The following is a 26,573-nucleotide window of genomic DNA, read 5'->3' on the forward strand; positions in this document are numbered from 1 at the left end:
ATGTCATAATTAATGGTGAAAAACTGAGAGCTTTTCCTCTAAGGTCAGGAACAAGATAGGGATGTTCACTCAGTATTTTTATTCAATAAGGCACTAGAAGTCTTAACCCCAGCCACCAGCCAAGAAAAAGAAATAAAAGGATGAAGTTAAACTGTCGCTCTCAGCAGAAGACACAATACCATATCTAGAAAACCCTAAAGACTCCATCAAAAAACTATTAGAAGTAATAAATGAATTCAGTTAAGTTGCAGGATTCAAACTTAATACCCAGAAATAGGCTGCTTCTCTATAAACTAAAAACAAAGTAGCAGAAAGAGAAATTAAGAACATAATATTATTTACAAATTGCATAAGAAAGAATAAAATACCAAGGAAGAGACTTAACTAGGGATATGAAAGACCTATATTCTGAAAACTAGAAAACACTAATGAAAAAAAACTGAAGATGATACAAATAAATGGAAAGATATCCCATGCTGACAGAAGAATTTATATCGTTAAAATGTCTTTACTCCTCAAAGCAGTCTATATATTTAATGCAATTCATATCAAAATACCAACAGCATTTTTTCACAGAACTAGAAAAAATACTACTACAATTTGTATGGAATCACAAAAGACTCTGAATAGCCAAGGGAATCTTGAGAGAGAAGAACAAAGCTGGAAGAATCACAATTTCAGATTTCAGAATATTCAACAAAGCTGTAGTACTCAAAACAGTATGATACTGGTACAAAAAATAGACATATAGATCAAATGAACAGAAGAGAGGCCCCAGAAATAAACCCTCACTTACATGGTCAAGTATTCCATGACAAAGGAGGCAAGAACACACAATGAGGATAAAACAGTCTCTTCAACAAATAGTGCTAAGAAAACCAGACAGCTACATGCAGAAGAATGAAATTGACCACACCATACACAAAAATAAACTCAAAATGGATCAGAGACCTAAATGTTATACCTGAAACCATAACACTCTTAGAAGAAAAACTGGAGGCAATTTCTTTGACATTGGCTTTTTTTTCTAGATATGTTTCCTAAAGCAAGAAAAACAAAAGCAAAAATAAACTATTGGGACTAGTCCAAAATAAAAAGCTTTTGCACAGTGAAGGAAACCATCAACAAAACAGAGAGGTCATCTACTGAATGGGAGAAGTTATCTGCAAATTATACATCTGATAATGTGTTAATATCCAAAATATATAAGGAACTTATACAACTCAATACCAAAAAACCCAAATATGATTAAAATAGCCAGAGGACCTGAATAGACATTTTTCCAAAGACATATAAATGGCCAATAGACATATGAAAAGATGCTCAACATCTTTGTTGAGCTCAACATCATCAGGGAAGTGCAAATCAAAACCACAATTAGGTATCATCATACACTTGTCAGAATGGCTAGAATCAGAAAGGCAAGAAATAACAAGTGTTGGTGGGGAGATGGAGACAAAGGAACCCTCATGCACTGTTGGTAGGAATGCAAATGGGTGCAGTCACTGTGGGAAACAGTATGGAGGTTCCTCAAAAAAATTCAGAATAGAACAACCATTTGATCCAGTAATTCCACTACTGGGTATTTACCCAAAGAAAACAAAAACACTAATTTGAAAAGATATACATACACACCCCTATGTTTATTGTAGCATTATTTATAACAGCTTATAGAAGCAACCCAAGTGCCCATCCATAGATGAATAAAGAGATGGTATATTTACACAATGGAATATTACTCAGACATTAAAAAGAGTAAGATCTTGCCATTTCCAACAACATGGATAGAGCTAGGGAATATTATGCTAAGTGAAATAAGTCAAAGACAAATACCATATGATTTCACTTACATGTGGAATCTAAAAAACAAAACAGACAAATCATAAACCAACAAAAATCAGAGTCAGAGTTAGACCTATAAATACAGGGAACAAAAAGATGGCTGCCAGAGGAGTTGAGGGGATGGGCAAAGTTGGTGAAGGGGATTGGGAGAAACAGGCTTCCAGTTATGGAGTGACTAAGTCACAGAGATGAAAGGTCCAGCATAAGGAATATAGCCAGCAGTGTCATAATAGTGTTGTATGGTGACAGATCATAGCTATACTTTTGGTGAGAGTAATAACATATAAAATTGTTGAATCATGTACATCTGAAACTAATGTAACATTGTGTCAACGATACAAAAAAATGAGCATCAGATTAGAATCAGCATCAGATCTTTTTTTTTAGCATCAGATCTCTTAACAGAAATCGTCCAACATACAATATACAGCAATGCCTTCAGATTATGAGATTGTTTTTAACTTGTTCTACACCTTACCAGACTACCAATTAAGTATGAAGGTTGAATAGAGACATTTTCTGATCCAAAAAACCAAAAAGTTTAACTCCTGTATACTTTTTCATACAATGTTATTTGAGGAGAGAGAAAGGAATATATGGTACTCAGAAAACAATGGATCCAAACTACATCAGTGAAGTCCCAGTACAACAGCTATGTAGTAGATTTAAAAAGCAGCCAGCCTAAATTAGAGCAGGAGGACATATCTAGAAGAAATACCTTCCAAGAAAAAAAAAGTGGGTGGTATCAGAAGTAATGCTAAAATGAAGAGGTTTTGCTAAATGCAACTTTAACAGAGGCAAATAAAAAAGAGGGAAATCCCCCAACAAAGGCATTTAGAAACTCCAGAGAAAAATCAAACAACTAAAAAAGTAAGGCAATTTAATCATTGTGAGGCACTTAGGACTGCAGTTAATAATTATTACATAGCCATAATACTGTTAATATAGCTTATTGATTTAAAATCTTTAGGGTCAGTCCTCATATAAAGGATGGAAGACAATGTTGGTTGAAGATAGAATATAAACATTACCAACTTTGGCAATGTAAAAGTAAAAGGACAGAGGACAGGAGCTGGGAGATGGAGAAAGGTAAGGGTACCAATATCCTATTTTCAAAGCAGGGAGTCAAAAACTAGTTTGCAGGTGACAGAACTACTGACAGGTATTATTTACAATGGAAATAAGCAGAAGTGGCACATCCTAGTTATTAGCCTGTCATCCAGGAGAGGAGGTTGGGGGAGCTCCTTACGGGGTGTGCATTCCAGGGAACAGATCTCTGCAGCATCTTCCAGCACAGGGAAATGCTATCTCTAAGAAGTAATCTACCTATGCAAACTCTGAAGGCCTAGGGGAGTAGAGGCTGTAGAATCAAATCTTCAGGGACATCAGTCTTGATGATCCCATATTATGTTTCAGGGTCCTAATATTTTCCTGATTTTAGCGTAGCAGACCTGTCTTGGCTGAGCACTCTAACATTGCTGGAGCTCTGCAATTTTAACTATGAGAGTTGGTTTTTGTTCCTCCTACTCTTAGCTGTACCTTTGTAAGCTACCAAAGAGGCCTTATGGCTTTCACATTGTCCTTTTCTGCTTACTAATGACCCCATTTCTCATTAGCCCTCTGCAGGCAGTCAACACATCTTTGCAGTAACTGGAGACCCACTGTCTTTGTAGACACTTTGAAACCTCAAGGTTTTTCAAATACTTGATCCACCCCACCTGCCATGTCATCTCTCTAAATGGAGATATTTTTACCTTTTGTGAAATCTTCAGTGCCTGAACCACCACTGTGTGATCATCCATGCCACACACATCCCTTATGATGGTGTCCTCTTGCCCACTGGTCATTGAAGGAGTAAGTCTCAGAATGCTATTTACTACACCTCTTCTTGCATCACTTCTAGTATCCCTATGTTAGTTTAGGTCCTCTGAGGAACAATGCCAAGATAGGATAAAAAGTGCAAGAGATTTATTATGGAACATCTGTGAAGGAAAATGTGGAGGGAGACAGAGGAGGCTGACAGATATGGCACAGGTCTGGGAAGGAAAAAAGGTTGGGCAAAAAAAATCTTAGATGATGTGCAGTCTAAAGAAGTTTCAGCAAAGCTGATGGCCAGTTTTTGGATGAAAGCTGCCTTTCTGAGGAATGCCACTTCTCCCACGAATGGGCCTGGCTTCATATCCCTGGTATGCTTACACTGCAGCCTCTGTATATGGGTATGGATTTCACAGCATGGCAGCTGGGACCCTTAGTCAATAACTCAGACATCTGAAACATGTTTTCATGAAATTCAGAGATGGTTCTTCTTGTGGGTTTTTTTTTTAACCACGTATACATTTTACTTTAAAAAAGAAGATAAAGCTGATACGAGCATATTGTCGTAGCAATGGAAATAACTAACAAGAAAATATTCAGTAGTTCTTTCCGTGGAGCAAGGCTACATTTTAGAAGGGTGGGGGAAGAGACTGGTACTTTTTATCAGTGTCTCTTTAGTACAATTTGTTTTTTCACCCACATACCTTCTTTACTTTCATTTTCTTTATTATTAAGAAACTGAAAGAATAGAAAGAGAAGTCAGGAAAAAAGAACTGGGGAGATAAGTTTTCTTCTGAAAATAAATTAATATTATTCATTAAACACCTTATTATCACTAATCCTTGGGACATTTCTAACAGGTAGAAAATATTATCCCCATTTTACAGATAATGACACCAAGATTGAGGATCAAGGATTTTGCTAAAGACCACATAGCTAATAAGTGGCATCAGGATTTGAACCCAGGTCTAGGTTCGTGCTCTTTCTACAATAGGGGCAAGGCGGTTGATGGATGGAGGCCATGTGGGGGTGAGCCATAGTCTGATCATTGGCTCATAAGGCCAGCCTAAACAATGCCTTGGCCCAACAGGGTTCTCAGGGAGCAGAGGGGCCAGTGTTAGTCATTGTTTAATTATACTATACATATTTAGCCTTTTAAATCTTTTCTGAGAAATCATTTCATTCTAACCCCTTAATCATCCTTGATTATTATCCTATAATAAAACAGTGGGGAGGAAGATGCCTGTGGCTCAGAGTCTGGGCCTCTCTAGAGCAGGACTGGAAGCTGGATGAAGTCAGCAGCCTGTTTTCTTCAGAGGTGGACAGAGCACACACATACTATCTGCTCCGTGCAGACACCCTGAGCAGGGACCAGCCCAGAAGGCAGCCAGCGACTCCCTCTGTTTATCCTACAGTCTGAAAGAGAGAGACTCTTTGCAGACAATATAATCTTTCTTGATAAACATATTAGTTTTCTGTCTCAGCTCGGTGGAGACTCAGATCCCTAGGTCTGTGATACAAACTCTAACAATATTTTCTTTTTCTATGGTGACTTCTCCTGGATTGGCTTAGACAGTAGAGGAGAAAGTCAGAGGGGGCCAGTGTCCAAAAAACAGCAGACTTTGGCCTCAGGATAAGTGAAATCACAATGTGATATTCTACTGCCATCAGTGGGCAGGTGACTGCCAAGAAAGCCAGCCTTATGTCTGAAGAAGTTTTGCAAAGGGAGAGTGAGGGACCGAGGAGCAGAGTCTGGAGTCAGTAAGTGTCCTGGGTGAGTTGACAGGTGTTTGACTGATACCACCTCATTTAGCACAACTAACTGCTGCTGACCCCAGCACCTCTGAGCCAGGGGCTGGTAGTAATAGTAACCACTTTGCAGGACTAAATTATAAAAGGCAAATTAAGTATTTAGCCAGTACCCAGCAAGCACTCACTGTATGTTAACAGTTTCTGTTAAGAAACCTTCTAGTGGGGATCCCTGGGTGGCGCAATGGTTTACCTGCCTGCCTTTGGCCCAGGGCGAGATCCTGGAGACCCGGAATTGAATCCCACATCGGGCTCCCGGTGCATGGAGCCTGCTTCTCCCTCTGCCTCTTTCTCTGACTATCATAAATAAACAAAAATTAAAAAAAAAAAAGAAACCTTCTAGTGTACCATCTTATTCTCAGAGGCTGAACTTATGTTGATGGGACTTTTGAAATAGATGTTTTGAATTTGTATGCAATTAGATCTACTAATTTTTTCCTTTCTGCTTTCTTTCTTGACTTTTTTGCTTTTCCTCTTCTATGATATAAATATACACTATATTTTCTTAAGAGTTTTTTTTTTTTAGTTTCCCTTTATTGTTTATGTTTGCATCTTTAATCCACATGGAATGCATTTCAGAATATGGTATGAGGTAAGGAGGTAATTTTTTTTTTCCAAATAAACAATTTTCCCAAAGCCATGTATTGAGATACCACTTTTATCTTATACTGATTTATTTACACATATATTTCAGTTTACTTTTTTTAAAGATTTTATTTATTTGAGAGTGCAAGAGAGCACAAGTGGTGGGGAGGAAGGGCAAAGAGAGAGGGAGAAACAGGCTCCCAACTGAGCATGGAGCCCTACCTGGGGCTCAAACCCAGGACCCTGGGATTATGACCTGAACCAAAGGCAGATGTTTAACCAACTGAGCCACTCATGCACCTTGAGTTTACACACTTTGAAGCAACTTCTATTCTAATATTCCTTAGTAATTTAAAGTTAATAAGAGAAGATTTCTATTTAATAGTTAACCTTTTAAAATCCTGCTCAAATTATCACTGCCTCTGGAATGGACTCCATATACTGCTGATGAAAGAGTAGTATAAGGTCAACTTTCTGGAGAGAAATTTGGTTTTGAAATGTTTATCCAAAAAAAAAAAAAAAAAAGAAATGTTTATCCACCAAATAGTTATTACACTCCTGGCAACCTTTCCTAAGGAAAAGTAAAAAGTTCAGGCAAATATTTATGTATATATGTATATTTATGTATTTACGTATAAAGCTGCCTATGTTGCCATTATTTGTAAAAGCAAAAAGCTGGAAACATTGTTTTTTGAAGAGTATAATTATGCATATTATATTATTTATTGAATGGAATTAAATCATTAAAACTATATTTTTGAAAAAACACAGAAAATGCATTTTTATATTAAGTAACAATACAGTAAACAAAATTTTACATATAATGTTACCTCATTATGTTTTGGAAAACAAACTTTAATCACACTGGTCTTTAACTTCCTTGAACAAACTCTTTTCAGCCTCAGGAACTTGGCACATTCTGGTTTCTCTCCTGGAAAGTATTTCCACCTGATCTTTCTAAAGCCGGCTCTTTTTTATATTTTAGATCTTTGCTTAAATGTATCATTTCAGAGAATCTTTCTCTAACTAGCATATCAAAAGGAGATCCAGATGCCCTCCCTAACTAGTCTCCATGTTTAAGCATCTAATTATACTTTCCACGAGTGAGTTGTCTTTTCATTTAGAAAGTTTACACCCTAACATCTCAGACTATATTTTTCTATTTTGTCTGCAAAGTGCCCATTCATGTGATCTGAACACAATGAATATGCACTGTATATTGCCCAATCCACTCTTCTATTTCCTAAAGATTTAAATTTGTGCCCTTAAAATAATCCACACACAAAAGAATAAAACCGGACCCTTATTTTACACCACTTACACAAATTAACTTGAAATGGATCAAAGATGTAAATGTAATACCTGAGACCATAAAACTCCTAGAACAGAGAGAAAAAGCTCCTTGACATTGGTCTTGGCAATCATTTTTTGGATATGACACCAAAAGCACAAGTACCCAAAACAAAAATAAACAAGTGGGACTACATCAAACTGAAGAGCTTCTTTCTACACAGGACAGAAAACTATCAACAAAATGAAAAGGCAACCTAACAGAGTGGGAGAAAATATTTCTAAATTGTATATAAGGGATTAATATTCAAAGTATATAAGGAAGCCATACAATTCCATAGCTAAAATACCCAAAAAACCAAAAACCACACAAAAAGTCTGATTTTTAAAATTGGCAAAGAATCTGAAAAATTTTCCAAAGGAGATATACAAATAGCTAATAGGTACACGGAAAGATCCTCAACATCACTAATTATCAAATCATGCAAGTCAAAGCCACAGTGAGATATCACCCCACACCTGTCTATTATCGAAAAGACAAGAGATAACAAGCATCGGTGAAAAGATGGAGAAAAGGGAACCCTCGAGCACTGTTGGTGGAAATATAAATTGGTGCAGTCACTCAGAAAAACAGTACAGAAGTTCCTTTAAAAATTAAAAATAGAACTACTGAATAATCCTACTTCTGGGTATATATCTGAAGGAAATGGAAAAAGAAGAAAAGAAAGAGAAGAAAGAAAAAAAGAAAAGAAAAGAAAAGAAAGAAAAGAAAGGAGGGTGCCTGGGTGGCTCAGTTGGTCGATCAAGTGACTGCCTTGGGCTCAGGTCATGATCTCAGGGTTCTGGGATCTAGCTCCACTGCAGGCTTCCCTGATGAACAGGGAGTCTGCTTCTCCCTCTGCCCCTCCCCCCTGTTCATGCTTGCTTACTCTCAAATAAATACTTTTTAAAAATGAAGGGTATGAAATCATTATCTTTAAAAGATATTTGCACGCTTGTGTTCACAGCAGCATTATTCACAACAGCCAAGACACAGAAACACCCTGTATCTGTCTAGAGATGAATGGGGTAAATGTGATAAACGCATATACACACTGGAATATTATTATTCAACCATAAAAAGAAGGGAATCCTGCCATTTAAGACAATGAGGATGATGAATCTTAAAGGCATTATTATGCTGAAATAAGTCAGAGAGAGAAAGACAAATCATGTATAATTTCATTTACATGGGAATATAAAGAAACTGAACTCATAGGAACTGAGAGTGGATTGGTTGCCTAGGCATAGGGGTGGGGGTAATGAAGGAGGAATGTGTGAAGATGGTCAAAGGGTCCAAACTGCAAGTCAGAAGATGAGTAAGTCCTGGGGATCTAACATACAGCATGGTGACTACCGTTAACAGTGCTGTATTGTATACTTGAAAGCTTCTAAGACAGTAAATCTTGAAAGTTCTCACAGAACACACAAGCAACCCAAAAATGTCACTATGTGAGGTGATGAATCTCTTAACTAACCTTATTTTGGTAATCCTTTCACAATATATACATGTATCAAACTACTATACTGTACATTTTAAACTTACACAATGTTATATGTCAATTATATCTCAATAAAACTGGGGAGGGGGGAAATAGCATCTCAGTGTGTAGTCACCGCTGCAGGGTGAACTGTGCACAGAAATAAGTTGCTGGTGATCAAACTTCAGGCAGATGTAAACATAAAACAGTGAGATATTTCTAGAGGGTATGTGTCAATAGCCAGGGCCCCCTCTACCACCTGTATTCCCTTAAATTCATGTCAGAAAGAGGATGAGTGTCTGGAGAGAGTGAAGTCAAGCTGCGAATCAGAGCCAGATGCCACTTCTCTTCTAGGTAGATGGGCCCTGAGGTAATTGGACCCAGGTGCCTTGGAGGGGGGGGGGCAGAGCTTTCAGGGTGTAACCAAGCCTACTTAACTAATGATTATAAACAGCCTGTGTCCTTCACTCGTCAGAGTTCTCTGGGCCTCTAATCTGACAAGACTCTGCAGTCAAACCAATTCCTCCTATCCCCCTGCTGTTCCCACACCCCAGTTCCCATTGCTTTTGTCCTTCTGCTGCTGAAGGGGTACTGCTTCAATTCCTCTTTCCAGCCCCAGAGTGAATCCGGTGAATCTCTAGCCCATGACACCCAGTATCAAGGATTCCCAAAGTGCAGCTCCAACTAGACAAAGACGCAGAATCCAGGCCCTCTGCACAGGTGGGGTTTCCCCACAGTGGTCCTGGGTCTAACACAAAATCATGGCAATTACCCACCTGGCAAACTTCACAGTGACTGCCAAGCTCCCAGCACAATTCCTGGCCTACCGTAGTTCATAAAAATCACACCAAAGACTTATCACAACCAATGTTTGACGTTCACAAGTACTTGCAGTTTTTACAATTGTGGCCAACCTTTAGAATCTATGAAATGTGAATTTCATTTTCTAGAGGCCCAAGTTTGAATTTGTGTGGCTAATCCATGGGGTCTAATAATTGAACTAAGGCAACTGCTCAGCATCCAGATTTCAAAGCAACTTTGTGTATTTTCTTATATCACACGGGCAGTAATATGAACTCTCCATGACATTTTCAGTAATAGCCTCATTTGTGGGGGAAATTGTGCTTTAGACATATACGAAAGTAGAGATCTAGGAGGAGATCGTTTTGATTTTTACAACTCCAATTATGGTCCTTATTTTCTAACTCTTCCCCTAGGTTCTAAGATAAACCAAGATAAATTCCATGTCCTTAGACGAGGTTAACTTGGTGTCTTCGGGCTGTCAGAAGTCAGTAAAGGAGCTTGGAAGAGTGTCCATTTCACAGATCTTAGCCACAGAGGTGGGCAAGCCTGTGACATGCCTTCAAACTGTGTCCACAGGGTCACCATCCCTACCCCAAAGCAAAGGAAGCTCCTGTTGCAGGCTGCTCAGGGGTTGGCTATTGGCAACCTGGGGTTGGCCTCTAAGGACCCTGCCCTCCTCACGTGGGGCTGATTAACACAGGGCCTCCTCCCCTGTGGAGAGTTAATTAGAAATGTTACACTTCAAGAGGAAAAACAAGAGTAATGGAAAAGGCATCTGTGTGTGACCAAACCTTAACTGAAAACAGGCTTTCTCTTCTCTCAGTCTGGGAAAGCAAGGAGCTGCAGCCAGGGAGAGAACAAGCAGAGATGCTCATCTGGGGATGGAATGACATGAGTGAGTGTGTGTGTATGGCATGGTGGGGAGCGGGGAGTGGGGGGACGCATGTGAAAGGGAGGAGCTGGGGGGGCAGCGAAAGGAAAGGTTGGTATGAAGAACGTGGAATGAAGCAAGGCTGTGGTAGGCAAGTAGAAGAGGGGGAATAACCTTTCTACCTACTTTTGGGGTCAGGCTATGGTGAGGAGGGAAGTGACGGAGGTAGGATAAATCCGAGTTGTATCTGGTGGCCTCCCAGAAAACTGGGCTTTTGATTAATTAATTAATGCATTCCTATCCAGATAAGCCCACTCCTTCCCAGGCCCCCTTCTCATTGCTTCTCTTGGCTGCCCTTCTATTAGCCACAATGATCTTATTTTTATAATCTTTTTTTTTTTTCCCTCAAACCAAACTTACCAGGACTTTAAGTCCAAATGTTAGAAATAGAGACTCCTGGCTTGTATGTCTCAGTCTATTGTTTTCAAATACATTATTTCCATAAACTTTTACTGAGCCCATTCTGGACCAGAAATGGTACCAGGCACTGGAAATATAGTCATCGTCCTATATACTAATGAAGGACAGATAAATGAGCAATTGCAATACGAGGGGATAGAAAGATTTATGAAATCTCAGAAGGGCACCTGGCTCAGTTTTAACAGATGACATCTGAACTGAGTCTTGGATAGTGAGTAGGAATTGCAGGCAGGGAAGATTCAATTCAAATCCCAGCACTTCCTCCCAGTTAGGGGAGCCTCAGTTTGGTTATCAATGTAATGTCTCTAGTCACACCTACCTCACTGGTGGTCATGAAGATTATATAACATAAACTGAAAAGTGCATAGCCCAGACTTCTGGTTTCCCAGTCTCAGTGATCTTCACTTACATTCTATTCTCTATCAGCCCCACCCCGGTGACCACACTGCAAACTGCTCAGCACTCAGCTGCTGTCTTTAAGATCCCAAACCAGGAAGGCCGCTGTGCCTCACGCTCTCACTTCCCACTCTCTCCCATTCATGCCAGTGCTAAACTGGTTCTTTCCCCCTTTGGGAAATTCAGTCCCTTTATCTTCCCCTCCCTTTCAGTTCATCTGCCCCCATGACTTTGTCTTCCTCCCCACGAGGTCCCCACATTAGCCAGGAAGTGATTCTCTTTGGTCTCATCCATCCTATTGCCTTTTGGCTTACACTATGTATATCTCCAACCCTTGCTCAACTGCACGGTCCTCCTATTTCTGCTCCTGGCATTTGAGCATACTGGAGAAAATCCAGACTGTGTAGTTCCATTACACTTGAATGTTTCCTTATCTCCACTGGGCCCTTGCTCTTCTTAGTTCTCTATTTATTTCTATTGAAATAAGTCAGTGTATGTAAAGGGCCTAGCACTTAGGCTGAAACAGGAGCTCCATATGTTTACTTCTCTTTCCTCTTCCCCCAATTCCTTATCATATTACCAATGGTGCCTAGTCTGAACCTCTTCCATTCTTCTTACATCTCTGATTTCCTTCAGCCCTAAACCTTTGGCCATCTCACATAAGCTTGTTCCACTTTCCTAATTCCCAGCTTGTGTTTAATAATTCAGAGCACGTGGCCTCAATCTGCTGCCTGGTCTAGTCATATTGCTAAGTCTTGGTTTCCTTTTCTGTAAAATGGAAATTATAATAGAGATGATAAAAAGTACCCATGCTATAGAACTGTTCCAAGGATTAGACAAGATAGACAGTATGTGTTAAGTGCTTAGGAAAGGATCTTTTAATGCTGCACTCAAAAAATGTTAGTTGCCATGATGGTGGTAATTTCTGATGCATTTTAAAGCTTTTTTTTTTAAAAAAACCTTCCCTCTCTCAGAGAAATAGAGCTGGTAAGAACAAATCTGCACTTTAGATTCTATTATCTCCCAATCCTTAAAAGGATGAATGAACCTCTTACTGCTTCAATCTCTTCCTTTCCATTGGCTTCTACTTCTGAATCTGTAAACATGTCAAGTCTTTCCCATCCTTAAAAAATAAAAAATCACGTCTCAGCTCTATTATCTTCTCTTTCTTTTTTTTTAAAAAAAAAAAAAATTTATTTATTTATTTATTCATGAGAGACACACACAGGGAGAGAGGGGCAGAAACACAGGCAGAGGGAGAAGCAGGCTCCATGCAGGGAGCCCGACGTGGGACTCGATCCCAGGACCCAGGATCACATCCTGGGCTGAAGGCAGGCGCCAAACCGCTGAGCCACCCAGGCTTCCCTCTTCTCTAACTTTCTACACCTACTTCGCAACTGTCAAACTTGTCCAAATGATATTTATAATTACAGTATTTTTCTCTACCCTCCACACTTACCTGTAAATCTCTTGAAATCTGGCATCCACCCTCAGCAGTCAACAAAACCACAAATAGCTTTCTTAAAGATCACTGACCTTTTCTTTACCTTTATCCTTCTCATCTCTGCAGCATTCTTTGATGTTGGTTACCCAGTCTTTAAGGAACTCTTCTCTTTTGGAGTACTTGGGCCTCTTCTTTTCTGGTAGTGCTCCCCGCCACCGCCGGCACCCGTTGCTCCTGACACCCGTTTCTATTTCCTTATCTGGCTCCTTTTCCTCCTATGAATACTTGAGTGTACATGTTTTTATGAATCAGACTATAATAATCCTCTTTTTTTTCTTGCTTTATACTATCTCCCTGGACAAAGTGAACTGCTTCTATGACTAATAGTTGCCCTAATGATACCTCTCCAATCTTCATCTCATTAACACAACTACTTTGAAAAATACTTTGGCATTATCTTGAAGAATTGAACATCTGTATGCTATATGACCCAGCAATTCCACTCCTCAGTATAAGCCCAAGAGTAATTCTACACCTATGCACCAGGAGACACATGAGAAAAGGCTCATAGCTCACTGTTCAGAATAGCAAAAAAAACTGGAAACATTTATATGCCCAATGACACTAGGTAATACAAAGTGAATTTTTGCACAATTAAATGTTATATAGTGGTGAAACTTAATGATGCTCAGCTACACATAACATGTATGAATCTCAGTGACATAAGATTAAGTGACAAAAGCAAGTTCCAAAAGACACTATAGTATTAATTCTTTATAAAGTTCAAAAACAAGCAAAGTCAATTTATTTTTTATGCAAGAATATATATGCAATAAAATAGAAAACAAGGCAAAGGAATTCTAGACAAGGATTCACGATCATGGTTTCCTCTGAGGTGAAAAAAATGGGATATGGATGCACACCTGAGTAGGTGTGGGTTACTGGTAATGATTAGATGGGCTAGAAGTTCATAGTGTTCATTATATTGCTAAAGGTAAAATATACGAAATAAAGTAGGGTTGTGCATGATCAATGATGAAAAAAATCTAGTTTTTTAAAAAGTTTTATTTATTAATGAGAGACACAGAGAGAGAGAGTGTGGCAGAGACACAGGCAGAGGGAGAACCAGGCTCCATGCCGGGAGCCCGACGTGGGACTCGATCCTAGGTCTCCAGGATCAGGCCCCGGGCTGAAGGCGGCGCTAAACCAGTGAGCTACCTGGGCTGCCCAAAAAGAATCTAGTTCTAACCTCTCTCCTAAACTCCCATTTCATTTTTTCGTCCTTCCTACTTGGCATTTTCATTTGATTATTTCAGTAGCTCTTGAAACTCAAAATGTGAAAAACTGACTTCACATTCATCTTTAAATTTGCTGTCTCCTTAATCTCAAATTTTTATAAATGACCTTCACCTCCTCTGAGGTAGTCTGGCCTATGCCTAGACTTCTAAAAGGCTCTTTGTTTCCTCTCATTCAGCTACTTGCCAAGTCTTACTTTATCCCCCTGTAACATGCATCTAAAAAGAGGCAGAGCCAGATTTTGACCCATATTGTCTGTCACCACAGCCTATACTTTGAACTACCTATGTAGAGATGAAACTGGATGAAAGTGACCCCTGGGCAATGACCTCTGGCACTGGCACCTGACAGTTTATATGCCCTTGCCATCAAGGAAGCTGAGGCACCAACCTGTTCTTTTCATAGCCTCTACCTTCTGTTGAGCTCTTGCCTCTCCAAATCCAGGCTGCTGAGGACTCGGACCCACCCCCCCTGAAATCTTGCCCAGTGTTCTGGCTTTGACAAAATTTGCCAGGCCTGCTGGACAGCTCTTAAGGCCACCCTGTAGGGAGGAGGGCCACACTAGGCTCAGTGTTGGTAGGAATAAACAGCTCTTGTGAGCAGCTGGGATCAAGGTGGACCCAGCCAGATGGAATCTCTGGCTTTTTCTTTTCTTGGGCCCTGCCGAGCAGCAATCTCCATGAGTGATCATAATGTACAGCCTCAGTGGGTTCTTACAGAAGCAATGGGGAGGATAGGCTGGGGCCCGGAGAGAGGAAGGGGTTCACAAGCAGTGTCAACAGCCATTTCTCTGCCTAATAAGAAGTGATTATTCCTAATAAGGACACAGCAGTTCCTGTTTACAGTTGCTCCAAACATCCCTCACACCACAACCCATTGCAAAATATGTGCCAAGGCCCAGCAACCTTTTCTGTTTGAGGACTCCTCTGACTTTACAGCTGTTAGGTCTGAAACTTTGCTGGATTCTGGCCTCTGCTCTTATGGAATAGGCATATTTTCTCCATGCCATGCCTCTTAGCCCAAAGCTCTGTCTTCTTTTCCTTCTTTTGTGTCTACCAGCATGGCTCCCATTGTTGGCTTAAGCTCTGAGCAATGAACACATACAGATGTCTGGCGAGATCATTAGCATTTCTTCAGATGTCTTCTCACCAAACACAAGAAGTCTTCAAAATGCATAGTAGACAATTCCTAAGAGACTGCCTAGAGAGAGAGAAATTATGTAATTCAAATCCTACAGCTTCATGTCCTGTGAGAGAGGTTTCCTGACTGGCTGTGCTGTGCCTCAGGAGGTAGATTCAGCATAGGAGATGAGAGGTCTCAGGATATAGAAGGAAGAAACCTTCTCTAAGAAAGTTTTCTTTCTTTAGGCAGTTTGGGGAAACCCTGTTTTTTGTTTTTACTAAAACACTCAACACAGTATAAAACAGGGCTGTTTCCAATACTGCTGTCTTCCCAAGTTTTTTAAAGAGCTAGATTCTTGGTTACTAATTTCTTTTCCTCCCTTCTTCTTACTCCCCTTCCCTTTAGCTTCTCCACCAAAGGGGCTTAGTTTCCACTCTAAGGACTGGGCAGGCCATTTAAAAGCACTTTCGATGGTGATGAAGGAATAGGAAGCTGTTACAGTATCCTCTATGACAGGAGCCTGGGCTATGGGGTTAGCCAGGTCTTGTGATGTCAGCTGTGGAGACAATTAACTCTGGCCCCTCAGACAAGGAATGACATTCTCACTCTCCAGTGAGTGACTAAAATAGTTACTTCTTACAGTAGTGTTGAGAATTAAATGAGATAATATATGTAAAAAACAGCCCAGTTAGCATTATAATGATCAATAAATGGTGGTTATTATTAATATTGTGATCTCATTCATCTGGAACTCAGCCCCAAACTGGAAAGCCAAAAGGAAAAGGTTTCTGAGCAGCTAAAATTAATGTCTGTGGGCTGAAACAAAAATACTTTACTCACAGATGAGATTCTCTTTTTGAGCCTATTTAATACTGTATATAGAACTATATTAAGCTCACAGCAGATGAGGAGCAGCCAATTAAACAGGGAAGCATGCAGAGAGCACTAAGTGTGAGGGCTGAATCTCGATGACTGGTAATCAGAGCTACAGAAACAAGACGGAGAATTATAACCACACATTATTAAGGGGCTCTTCGAACACGGTAATTCGTTGAGTATCCACTGGGTGATGCATCATCTATTGGGTGTACTGGGCATATTGTTTAATTCTCACAGCAGTCTTCTGCAGGGTGTATGTATATCCTTGATATTACAAAGGTAAACATGAAGGTTCACAGAGTTTAAGAAATCTGTCACAAAGCTAGGAAGGGGGTATGACCTCAGAGCCTGCCTGCATATAAAGCCTCCACATTTCTGATACTCCACACTCTCTCCCATATATCTTTTTAGGTCTCTAAAGGTCCCAAGTCCCACCCTCTTTCCTTCCTTCCTTCTTCTCTCCCTCCCCCTTCCTTTTTTCCTTCTTCTTTTCATCTACTTGATCATTGAATCAAGGTACTTTTTTTAAAAACCTTATTTTGGATGATTTTAGACTCACAGAAAGCTGCAGAAATAGTTCCCATGTAGCCTTCTCTCAGCTTCCACCAACAATATCATCTTACATAAGTAAAATCCATTATCAAAGTGATGAAATGAACATCAGTGTGATGCCATTAAATAGACTATAGACCTTTGGATTTCACCAGTTTTTGCATGTACTTATTTCTCAAGGAACTTGCAATCCAGCACATTTCTTATTAGAGCATAGTTTGTAACTGGCATTCTTCGAGTGAAATTAAGTTCACATGTAAGAAGAAAAGTTATATACCTTAGGGAAAGATTTCATGCCAAATCACAGAAATAAAGTTGAGGCGCTTAAAGGATAAACCCTTTGCTCTCTTGAAACGTTTAGCTCTTCAAAACAATGTGCCAAAGCATTCTAGATAGCCAGAGGTGATCGTCTATGGTTACTCTGCAGAATACTGAGGAGTTGACGAAGTTCTTAGTGATACAGAAATCCTGTAAAGAATGTAGTCTTGTTCAAGGTCTCCAAGTTAAGCTATGGAGGTTTTTCCCACCATGTTATGTTACTCTTCAGTTTCCAAATGCATCAGGACACCATATTACACAGCGTGGGTGGAATATTTGTCAGTTTGGCTATCTCCTCAATTCCTTCCATGTGTGCCATGGAATTTCAGTGCTGGAGTCAGGCATTTCTGAATACATTTTTCCATATGTAGATTCACCACTACCCACTGAAGCACACACATCTGACCTACTTAATGGAGTGTGAGATTGCTCTTTTCTTTCATCCTAAGAACATTTATGGTGATCAGAAGGGAGGCAGACTACTGTGCTAATTCTGATCTAGGCATGTCCAGGCCAAGAGAGCCAACTGTTTCTGCTGGTCTCTGGGTGGCACATCAGTCAAGAATGGAGCCCCCTCAAGCTCATTCTCCTCTCCATTTTGTTGCTGGGGTAGGAACCTTTGAGGCAGCCATTTTCTCTCCCAAAATAAACAGAAAAGTCTCCCCAGTGCCATTTTAGAGAGATGTCCCACCAGACTTAGGTTTCAAGCTGACCCTGGCATCTTCCCTCTCAACTGCTTTTCTCCTCCATAATCTCCATTTGTGCTAGTCTCACCACCATCCTCTGGGAAGCTGAGACCTGAAATGTTAATGGTGTTCTTAATGTTGCCTTTTCCTTTGCTCCTCACATCTGTTCAGGGGTAGTGCTGTTGATTCCATCTCTTGCTCATCTCTCCTCTGTCCTGCTGTTTCCATCCATACTCTCTTGAATCTTGGACAGGCAGGAAGCTGGCCACTTGCCTTTGCCACACTGTGAACTCTGAGGGGGCTGGGGGACTGCATCTTTGCCACCATTGTGGCTCTGGGATGGCTGTCACTCTGGACAGATGGTTGGCCCTTCAGTGATATCTGCTGAGTGGTTAACTCAGATGCTGAGTATCATTCCTGGGAGACTCAATCCCCAGGCAAAGCTCTGCTTCTTCTTTTAGGCTGGGCTTCAAGGCTGCAGAGGAGGGAGGATAATGGGGAGGCTGGCCATGTGGCCTGGGGAACATCAGCCTCCCTACTCCTCTGCTTCTTACCGCTTCCATAGGCCACTGCTCCCTGCCCAGCAGCATTTTTCTGTTCTGTTACCCTAAACTTCCATGTCACTGCATTGGAACAGGTAAGAAAATTTGAATTGACAGCCATGAGTCCAGATTTCCTGTTATCTGTTCTCAGCAAAATGCAGTCACTCCTCATTCAGTAACTGTTCACGGAGTTTCTCCTTTGTGTTAGGCACACTGCAGTTTTTCTTCCACCAGAATCTCTTCTTATATTTTCTATTGCTCACTCATTGTGTTTCTACAAGATATCACAAACAAACTGTGTGTTTATCCATCATCATTGCTTTGAAATTCACCCACTCTATCCATTTTACCTGTACATGTATCAGAACTCAGAGACCAAAGTGGTAGCTCTCAGTTTTTAGGGCCAATTTGGGTCAGGGCCTTAAAAGACCACCTGGGATATCTGACATTCTGGGCCTCATGTCCCATCCTGAGATCAGTTAGATCGCTGAAAATACACCCGATACAATTACATCTTTGAGCTGCATTCTGGCGGATTTTCTTTGCCAAATACTTTCAAACTTCAAAAGCTGTCTCTAACACCCTGAGATTTATGTCTTATCTGCTTAAGAAGATAATCAGGCCACAGCTAGGCATTTTACAGAATACACACTGAACATACATCTGGGGTACTGGTTGTAAAATATGCTTGGAAGTCTCCAGACAGATTAAGCTTTGTCACCGTTGGGTATTGGAAAGGTCACAAATTCCCATCAAGTGTGGCAGCCTGTGTTTGCCAAGCCTGGGACTTCCAGCTATGCTTTCATTCCCTGAAGAGACAGGGATGTGAGCTTGGGCTGTACTGGCTCTAAACCCCTTGAGCCTGGGAAATTAGGATTCTGGAAAGGACCTCAAACCTTTTTGTGTTAAAGGCAATGTGTTTTTGGAAAAACACAACTTCCTGTTTTTTACCCTGAAAGCAAGGTTTTTAAACATACAAATAATGCTCATAAAGTTTCTTTGACATCAAACAGGTCTTGCATAACAGCATTTTGATGATTGAAGGGTAAATAAATCAAAAACACATGCATTAAATGTCCCTTAAAATACACACATTTTAAAATTACGAGGGGAAAGTGCTTGACAAAAGCACCCTAGGTTTCATGAAGACCTCAATGTTTGAAAAATAGTTAGGACATTTGATGAATCCCAAACAAAATCAAGTTCTTCTATCTACAGCAGGATGCTGTGAGCCAGATTTCTGTTATTTCCAAGATAAATGGTCTGCCTAATCCTGGAAAAGAACGGCCCCCACCCCTGCAAGTAAAGCTCTGCAGTGTGAGCCATCATCTTCAGTGGAGAAAATAGGAGTGACGTAATGGCCACAGCTGTGCAGTCAACCCTCTGGAGTGGCTTGATTTATAACTGCTTTGGGAGCCTCACAATATTACATCTCTTGATTTTGTGTACACATAATGTCTCAGCCTTCCCACCCTATGAATGTGTTAGGTAGTATTAAAGGTTTTTCCACTGGGGCATGTAAAACCTTGGCTTTGGGCCCAGCCAAAATTCAGCCACCCTTTGGGCATTATAATTGAGGTCTAAATAGAACTTGGCATCATCCTAGGGTCTCTCAATCAACCAACACTAAATGCCTACTAGAGCAAGCCAGTACTAAGATGGGGTGGGAGTGAGGGGGATGGAGGTTTCTCCAAGGGACATAAAAAAAAAGTTCAGAAACTCAGAAGATAAAGTCTCAGTTTCAAGCAGTTAATGATCTAGCTGCAGGGCTATATCACATGGGAAATCATCAAATGCCACCAGGCAGATACAAATAAGGACTGCTAACCTAGGAAGGCTTTCATAAAGAGGAGAGATTTTTGAGGGCTTTGGGGGATTAAGCTGGGTCATTCACTTGTGAAATGTTTACTGAACACCTACTATATGCAACACATTGGGCTGGTACTGGGGATGCAGAGGTGAACCAGACAGGCCTGGTTCTTACTCTTGGGCAGCTTGCATTTGAGTTGGGAAGATAGGCATCAAACAGCTAATTACATCACTTATTTTTAATTATGAGTTCTAAAAAAGCGGAGGATAAGGGTACTGGGAGAAGCCCTAGCAGAGGCATTTGACCAAAGCCATAAGAGTTGAACTGTCCTAGAGCCTTTGTTAAAGTGTGGTTCACCCACCAGCTTGTTATAAAGGTAGATTCTCAGACCCCTCCCCAGTCCTAGTGAATCCAAATCTGTATTTTTAACTCAGTGCCAGGTGATTCTTAGAGCACATTAGACCTCTAGCAGTATGAAGATAACACAATATGCAGCAGAAGCAGAAAACTCGTGGGTCACACAAGTGTTTGAGTATCCCAATTAAATGGAACAGACAGCCCTTTTTTCTGGACGATAGTCATAGACCTGAGTCCAATGTGGAGAAATCTATATCTCTTGCATAGATGCTGAAGGATACCCAAAGTCAGTTAATGGGCCACTCATCTTTGCCTTTCAGGAGGGCCTCTTTGTCTATCCGTATCTTTTTTTTTCAGTTACACATCTACTGGGTCAGGATCCTTTCATGTTCCAAAATAGGAGATCTATTCTGTTTGGCATCAGTATTTCCCTCCCTCCCTCTCAGTGCTGGCTAATGCTTTCCAGATGAGGTGCGAGCAGCTGCTAATTGTACCCGGATCAGTCTTGATTTGTGTTTCAGTCAGCAAGGCACCTCACTAATGGGTCTGAAACTTGGCAGTGGGCCTGGGACCAGTGTCAAAGGAAACAGATCCGAAAGACACACGGAGAAAGGCAAGGAGACGGAGTGGATAGAAAAAGTTTAGAGGATGAAAGGAGGGGAGGAAATCAAAGGGACAGGAGAGAACTAGAGAGCATTTGGGGAAATCAGCAGAGAGACTGATCTGAAAAAAGCAGAGGATAGGGGAGAGGGAGGTGAGAGGCAAACCCAGGAGAAAGGTAGGGGAGGCAAAGGGGAAAGAAGCAATGGCATCTGTATCTTTGAGAACCAGACTGCATTGTGTGATGTGATCCCAAATGCTGATGATGCCTGTGGTTGCTTGCGTGGACACTGTATATGGGGAATGTCAGATAGGGCAGCCCCCACATTTCTGTAGGCAGTAATCTGATGCCTCTCTCTTCTCTGTGGCCTCTAGCTTTCCAAGGGTTTGGCAGGGAGCACTGAACTCTGACAGCAGCCAGCAAGTGAAGGCTCAAGTTCCAAGTCTGACAGAGTTGTGGGGCCCAGACACACCTTGGCTTTATGAGCTGAGGCCTGAAGAAAGGCCTCTCCTGGCTTGAGCTCTTGGAGCCTGCTTTCCTGGAATTGAGTTGGAAAGGGGCCTTGTTAGGGGAAGCTGAGAACTGAGGCCTAAGGCCTTTCTGAGTTATACATATTCACTGTACTTATTAAACACACATATACACCTCTAGAGGAAGAAAATCCACTTGCCGGTATGAATTCTGAATTGTTGCACATGCAAATTTGTGCAGGGAAAAGAGAGGAAGGGAAACAGATTATCAAGAGGCACAAGAACAGAGAACAGATGGGAGATTGCCAGTGGACAGGCTGAGCTTTGCTTAGGGCATCAGCAAAGTAGCGGCACACCCATCCCTGCCTCCAGCAAGAAACAAATAAACAAGCCTGTGTTGTGGAGAAAAAAATTAATACTTCAGAAAAAAAAGCATTTGTGTTCATATGTTCAAGTTCAAAAACCTGTAGACAAATGTTCTCAGCAACACTATTCACAACTGCTGAAAGATGGAAACAACCCAAATATCCATCAACTAATGAATGGATAAACAAACTGGTATATTCACATAGTGGAATATTATCCCGTCATATAAAGAAATGAATGCATGCTGAATGAATGCATCAAAAGCACTGATGCATGCTACAATTGTGATAAAACATGCTGGAAAACATTATGCAGAGTTAAAGAAGTTAGACACAAAAGGCCACATACTGTACTTTATTTGTATGAAATATCCGGCAATGGCAAACCCATAGTGCCAGGACATGGTTCAGTTATTGCCGGAGGCTGGGAGAGGGGAGCACTGGGTGGGACTTCTTAATGGGCATAGAGTTTCCATTTGGGGTGATGCAAAAGTTCTGGAACTAGAGAGTGGTGATGGTTGCACAATACTGTGGATATATTTAATGTCACTGAATTATGTACTTTAAAATGATAAATTTTATGTTGTGTTTTCCGATAAAAATGAAAAAAAGCACTGAAATAATCATCACTGTGAAAATCTAAAAACAAAATCAAAACAATCTGTTTTTCCATAAACTTGTTTTACAGGTACTATTATAGGTACTATTTTGGAGTCACATATTGGAGGTGCATTACTATAATGTATTTTCCTATGTCCCTGAAAGGGAAAGAGCGATGAAGAAAGGAAAAAGGGTGATAAAGACAGGAGGGGGAACGTCAAAGAAAGCCAGTGATGTACAGTGTAGGACATAAAGGTGCAGGGCTGGCTGCTGAAGAAAAGTGGCCAGAATGAAGCGGGGAGAAATAGCTGATGATCTTTCACCTAGGAGAGAAAGAAACCACGGACATAAGAAAGGAGACACAGAGAAGGCGCCAAATCTTTGAGTCGTGCCAGATAGCACTGACGAGAAACTAAGATAAACTAAAAGAGATTCTTAAATCAAAACAGCAGAAAGACAAACAATGTGAACTTCATTCTCTACCGTATGTCCCCCTTTATTTCCTGTGAGCTGTGAAGTGCCCGAGATCTGGGGCTGAGAACCTGAGGGTGGGAGTTCAGGGGGGGATAGATCTTTCCACTCTACAGGGCAAACCTTCCTAATTAAGCCCAATGTCCGCCAATAGCTGGTATCCTGCCCCTGTGCTCCCCATCCAGAGATGTGATGAAACAGAGACTGGATGAGCCCCAGTTAGGGATACAGCAGGGAAAGCTGAGCACTGTGCAGGCAATCAGGCAAGATCATTTCTGAAATCTCTCCCGATTCTACGCTCTTGGGTGTGAAGGGTTCTAAGCCACACACAGGTGCCTAACATAAGGAGGCTGGTCAGAGGATCAGTCCATGAGTGCTTACCACACACACGTGCTCTATTTGAAAGACAACTTGTTGGCAGAACTTAGAAGGCCCTGCCTCATAGAGAGTTGTTAGATGATAAGACTGAGGTTGAGACTGTAACTTTTTTTTTTTTTTTTAAGATTTCATTTATTTGAGAGAGAGAGCGAGAGAGAGAGAGACAGAGAAGCAAAAGCAGGGGGAGAGAGGGAGAAGCAGACTCCACTGAGCTGGGAGCCCAATAAGGGGCTTGGACCCAGGACCCTGGGATCATGACCTGAGCCAAAAGCAGATGCTTAACCATCTGAGCCACCCAGGCGCCCTGAGACTATAACTTTCTTACATTATTTCCAGGTAGTCGGTATGTAAGGATTTTTTAAATTAATCTTTTAATTTGAAAATAGACATGAAAAAGATGAAAATAAAAAACACTCATAATGCCACCTCTTTGGTGAATATTTATGCATATTTACCTCTACTCAGAACACACACATGACTATACTGAACATACTGTTTCATGTTCTGGGGCTCAAGCTCATTTCTCTTAGGTCTCAGACAATATCATAATGATGTGTGGGTTCAAGAACTTTATGATAAAGACAAAACAGGGAGATAAGGGTGAGATGGTCATGTGGGACAGGCAATATGGTTTATTCTGCAAAAGAAAGCACAGAGTTCCATCCTATTTTCCAAAAACTATCAGTAGGAAATACTTAGGAGGAGGAGGAGTATGTTGCACACAGGGATTATGCCTTCAGTCTCAGTCCTAGAATGAGGACAGCACAATCCTACAGACATAAGGCAAGAAATAAACCTTACTGTTATAAACACACACATGCACACAACATGCAAATGGTGTAAGACAACCTGCATTTTCTAAGGCTTCAAGGAAGGGCACCTGTGAAAGAAATCAGCTTCTGGAATCTGGGTTCCTTTGTAATGCGTATCTGCTAATGCATTTGAATCATAGGTGGAGTGCAGGGTTTTCCCAATAGAGTCTGAACTCCCATAGACAAAGCTTGTCCTTGAACTGTAGGGGGAATTTGGGGGATTTCTCACTTCCTACATAAGGAAGAAGCTCGTGAAGGGCCTACTGGTATTTTGTTCTAGGCAGAAGAAGATGGACATAGCAGGTGTCCTGCTGAGCTCTGGTAAGCAGAAGTCTGGTTTACAGAGAGGTCAGGAGGAAGAATTTAGGAACTAGGAAGCAGAAACTGCTTTCTGAACATTGGGATAACAGCCACTTACTTGTGCAAGATGCAGCTCAAGTAGGAGGTCAAGGCAATCCCTCCCCAACTGCCTGCAATTCGCAGCCTTTATGGCTTTCTCCATCTCTTCAGGCCCCGCTGCAGCCCAGTACACAATCAGTGGCTGAAGGGCACAACCAGTTCCCCCAAGATTGGGGTGTGGAAGGCACGATCTCTCAGGCTAGGAGGTAAGTACGGCACTGGAGCATCACATTTACATGATGGCACAATGCCATTCAGGCCCTCCAATAACCTGACAACTATATGATCTTCCAGTGGCCCCTCACTGCACTCAAAACAAATTCCTACACCTTTATCATGGTCTGCAAGGCCTGTGGCCTGCACTACGACACTCCTCCAACCTGTCATCTTATCCCTTATGATGCCACACTTACTCCCTTGCTTCCAGCCACAGGGACCTCCCTGTGGCACCCAGCACATTACTGCCTGTCCCCGGGCTCACTGTGCCCTTTGCCTTGGACACTTTTCCCTCTGTGTTTACATGGCTTCCTCTGTCACTTCATTCCAGCTCTGCTGGATGTCACATCAGAACCACCAAAGCATTCTGACCACCTATCCCAAATAACATCCCCACTCCATTACTTACCGATTGGCAGTAGGCAAAAGTACTAACAGAGCCAGCAAAGAGAACAGATAGGGATGGAGGGAAGATATATATAAATACATATAGAAATATGTATTTAAAAATACATACATATTTTGTTTATCATTTGTCACTACCACTTGAATATAGGATAGGTACCATGAGAGCAGGGACTTTGTTTTGTTCACTGCTATATCCCTGGCACCTTAAATAATATCTGGCACTCAGGGTTCAGTGAACAGTGGCCAAATTAATGGATGGTCACTTTTTCTTTCATGCTGATTACCTTTACCTTTCAGTCCACAACTTACAGCCATTTCTCTCCTGACTCTTGATCTCTACTTGCACTTAAGCCTCAAGTTAACTGCCACAGTTTCAAATAGAAAATGTCCTCAAACCATCTGAATCCCAAATCAGGGAAGAGTAGAAGGACTGGTCTTTAGAATTCCCTTGGATATAGCTGCTTCTCCTTTGGACGCAGCATTTTCTTCATCAATCCTGAGTCCCTGAGTCAAATGAATCCCCTCTTCCCTCTACCCAACTCAGAAACAAGGGGGGGCTCCCTTAAAACTGATTTTAGGCTAATCTTGTCTCACCTGTGTGGTAACTGATGCACTCCCAATTTTTTTGTTTTTTGTTTTACAGATTTTCTTTTTCAGCAACCTCTACACTCACTGTGGGGCTTGAACTCAACCCTGAGATCAGGAGTTGCATGCGCCAGCCCAGCGCCTTGCTCCAAATGGTAAAGGACTCTATCACATATCCAGCTGGTGACAATGTAGGGCAGCAGACAAACATCTCCAGGCCTGCACCATCTGGGTTCTCACACAGAGCTGTTATCATGAGTATAATAAACCTACTCCATTCCTGAGCCCTCCCTCACTTCTAACTCTGCCTGAAGAATCTGTCTATGACAGAGATATAGTCAATGACACCGACTTGAAATGCCCTGGCCTCCTGGCACCCATACTCCTAGTTCTGATTTCTGTGGCTTCCCATCACTCTGTTCTTCTGGACCCAAGTAGCTCTATCATTTATTTTCCTCCAGCCCGAGCCCTGGGAGCACCTGATGGCTGAGGCTAATATCCTTAGAGTGATCTTATGACCCAATGGCTTCTGGCCATTACTCTCAGTTTAGAACCTTGTGTGTAGGAAGGACACAGTTTCAAAATGCCCTAAAAATAATGAGATCAAAGATAAATCTTAAAAACCTGAGTGGTGATCCTCAAAATACTTTTGTTTATATGTGGAGTTTGGGTTTGTTATGTGGCCAGCTTCTTTGTCTTCTGGTGTTGTAAGGACACTTAGAGAGGGGCTGTTGCTTCTAAAAATTTAGATGCTGCCATCTTCAGAACTGCCCTTCCTGGCTGGTGGAGGTTTTCCAATGCTGCAGGAGGGCAGCTTTTCCTACTTCAGGTGCCTACCTGCGGCTATGAC

The 26,573-nt window shown here is 41.3% G+C and overlaps 1 long non-coding RNA gene across 1 annotated transcript; it reads left to right on the plus strand.

The window, feature by feature from the left end:
- The first annotated feature begins 10,461 nt into the window (after nucleotides 1-10,461).
- On the plus strand, nucleotides 10,462-26,234 carry LOC121501516. The gene is made up of 3 exons (XR_005990624.1): nucleotides 10,462-10,560; nucleotides 24,626-24,720; nucleotides 25,782-26,234. It is a non-coding gene; the product is annotated as an uncharacterized LOC121501516 (long non-coding RNA).
- The last annotated feature ends 339 nt before the right edge of the window (nucleotides 26,235-26,573 follow it).

Source organism: Vulpes lagopus, chromosome 1, assembly GCF_018345385.1.
Source record: "Vulpes lagopus strain Blue_001 chromosome 1, ASM1834538v1, whole genome shotgun sequence".
Classification (NCBI taxonomy): Eukaryota; Metazoa; Chordata; class Mammalia; order Carnivora; family Canidae; genus Vulpes; species Vulpes lagopus.